Source organism: Sander vitreus, chromosome 11 (assembly GCF_031162955.1).
Source record: "Sander vitreus isolate 19-12246 chromosome 11, sanVit1, whole genome shotgun sequence".
Lineage (NCBI taxonomy): Eukaryota > Metazoa > Chordata > Actinopteri > Perciformes > Percidae > Sander > Sander vitreus.
In genome coordinates, this window is record NC_135865.1 from 13,216,911 (window position 1) to 13,220,106 (window position 3,196).

The 3,196-nt window shown below is 43.1% G+C and overlaps 1 protein-coding gene across 1 annotated transcript in view; it reads right to left on the reverse strand.

Moving 5' to 3' along the window:
* Positions 1–288, reverse strand: part of LOC144525143 (indian hedgehog B protein-like) — a 7,779-nt gene extending 7,491 nt beyond the window's left edge. Inside the window, exon 1 of the mRNA XM_078261684.1 lies at positions 1–288. This exon is cut by the window's left edge and continues 541 nt beyond it. The gene's annotated coding sequence lies outside the window, so the exon portion shown is untranslated.
* Positions 289–3,196: the final 2,908 nt, after the last annotated feature.

The window sequence follows — 3,196 nt, forward strand, 5'->3', positions numbered from 1 at the left end:
GTAAGTGTGCAGGCTGTAAAGTCCGTGTATTTAAACAAACAGGTTCAAAGTCGATATGGTGGGTGAGAGAGTTAAAGAGAGAGAGCGGTGACTGATATTCAAGTTGCAGTGTTGTGGTTTCTCTCCCTGTCTTTCTTTTGCTCTGGGAAACTGTCACAACAACAGCCACTTTTGCCCGCTGTTTTGTTGGTGCGTTCTCTGGATTGAATGCGTCTCCACTCCATATGCGGCCGGCGTGCAACAAGCTGCAGCTTTCCAGTTGAATTGAAGGGATTTGAGTGATCCAAAGCGATCTGTTGCCACTTCAGACCGCACCCTGCCAGTCCTGCCCTCCTCTCTCCTCTCTCCCTCTCCCCCTCTGTCCCTACTCTGCCACCCACCCCGCCCCTCCTGGGCACAGGGCGCACTGGAGAGTCCTGTCCACACTCTGCTTGCAGGCAGGCAAGCAGCAAACACACGCTTTGCCCTTTATAGCTGCCACTTTCAGTTGTTGTATTTGTCCGTCTGTGCCCTTGACAGCTCTGCATGCTGACAAACTTGTTTTTTTTTTGTTTTTTTGTTTTTTTTAGACTGTAAACAACAGGCAGGAAATCACAATCAATTAAACCAATCAATTTCCTAGAGTATATAGCCACTAACGTTTTTTTTCCCCAGCTGCATTCCAATATTAAATAAGATCAAGGGTCATTGGTTGATTGGCTGGCTAGTGTTTGGTTGACTATGTATTAATGAGGTAATTTAGTAGCTGTGAGACAGCCTAATTTCCTGGATGTTTGGCAGGTGGACTGGCTGAAGCATTGCTTAGCTGAATAACTGACTGACTGACTGACTGACAGACTGACTAACTAAATCTATGATTGGCTGACTGCCGGAATGACTGCTGACTTACAGCAGTACCAGATAATTGTTGAGAGTCATTGCAAGGGGGGCCGTTAAATTATGAAACGTTAAATCTGAAAATAATGAAATAAATCCATCATAATATTAGCAAAGATAAATCAGCACATTCGTAAAAAAACAACAATCTCAACTACATTGATGATACACTTACTGGCCTGTAAGGTAGCCACTATGGTAGCCATCCACAGATACAGGTAAGCTCATGAATTCACTGTGCCTTCCACATGTATGTTTGACATTAAAACATAATGATAGATGCATATTTAAATAATAATAATTTAATTGGCTTAGTATTGTTAGCACCATAAAAAGATATATAGGCTATTTTTAGACCATTTTTATACAATATATGTAGTAAGGGGTCCCTGCTCGTTTCTCTTTCAGGTTAGGGGTCCTTGGCATAAAAAAACGTTGAAGACCCCTGGTCTAGATTAATTAACTTTATACCAGTTTCAAAAACTTGCATCTTTAATTTTTTTTGGCTGTCTCCTCAGCTGCTGCACACACAAGCACACACACACACACACACACACACACACAGACACACACACACGCACGCACGCATACACACACACACACACACACACACACACACACACACACACACACACACACACTGAGTTTAAAACTAGCAAACCCAACCCCTCCAAATTAGCTCTTCAAATATTTGCCAGCAGAAAATCAGTGGTCTCACCTCTGTTTCTCAGGGTAGGCTCCTTTGAATGAACTGAACTGTACAAGGCAGAGGGTTTCCACAATTTATGTTTTATTATTTGTGAGTGTAAACACCATAAAGTATTTCTGCTGCACCACCGCTTTTCATGTCTCTTGATGGAACAGTGAAAAGCAAAGGGAGGGATTCACACACAGTAAAAACCATCTATAGCTGTGTTTGCCTTTTAGCTGAAATAGAACATCAAGTGAGACTTATGTAAATTCATTTGAACTTTCCTGGTTTGGAACATACAAGCCAGTTAAAGAAATAAAAAGTTGTATAGAGATGTCAGTGTTCTACTAATGTTTCTAGCTTTGTAAGGTGGAAATGCTCTGATAACGAAGTATCACCTCATTGTAGAAGGGCAATTTCTCCCCTTGTGTTCTCTGTTTTTTAGTGATACGGGATATGGGGGATACTTGTTAATTCATAGAGAAGTGTCACATAAGTCCCACACCATTACATGTATTGGAATAGTGTGGTCATGGTCGTCGACAACTATTTGTAAGATCTTACAGCTAAAATGTTGCCTTGCAGATCAATGGGTAGCAGTGCCTCAGGTGGTAGAGCATATCGTCCAATAAACTTAGCTTTTTTTGCTTCCTTGCCAAAAATTTGATGAGAAAATCTTACATTTTACATGTGTAAAAAAGTTTGTCTGTGTGCATGCGTGAGCAGAAATCTACAGTATATATGTAAATTTGTGTGTACCCACGTTTGCACAAGCATATGTTTTCCTGTAACTATCAACATTGTGGCTGTGCGTGTGTGTGTGTGTGTGTGTGTGTGTGTGTGTGTGTGTGTGTGTGTGTGTGTGTGTGTGTGTGTCATCCTTCCTTTGAAGATCATAAATACGGGCGTGGCTCCAGGCAGGCCCGCTGCCTATTCAGCGTGGCTGTCGACAATGCTTCAGAAGTGGTCACATTCTCCCATCTATCCATCCATCCCTTCCTTCATCCATCCGTCTGTCAGTCCCTCCATGCCTCAAGAAAGGACACCATGGCCTTTCAAGCAGACAACAATCTGATCAGACCAAACCAGAGTGGAGCCTAAAACTTCACACACCCCCAAAAAATATTTTTCTGTTAGTATTCATCAACCTGTCAAGTTCTCTGTCTTACACTATTTCTCTTAGCCTATTTCTGCAGTACAGCAGTGGTTTGCATACTGTAAGGTATGAGCTCAAACTCACACGCACACACACACACACACACACACACACACACACACACACACACACACACACGTGCAGGCATACAAGCAAAAACACACCAATCCAGGCATATGTGCGCAGTACACACTCACATGCTAACAGATACACACACATACACCAGGCCAGCCGACAAGCCAACCAAACATCAGGCCCTCGCTCATTGATGTTTGTTAAAGTTATTAATTTTCTCTGTGAAATAAGAGGCCACTGTGGCAGGACAGAGGGAGATGGGTGCCAATCTCACTTAGCTTTCATCTACTGGCACTGGGGCTCTATGAGTCCACAGCTTAGGGCCTTTACATGGGCATCGGGGTTACCCACGCTTACCCGGGGCCCTAACCAACAAAGGCTCTGAGTGGGGCAAAAGG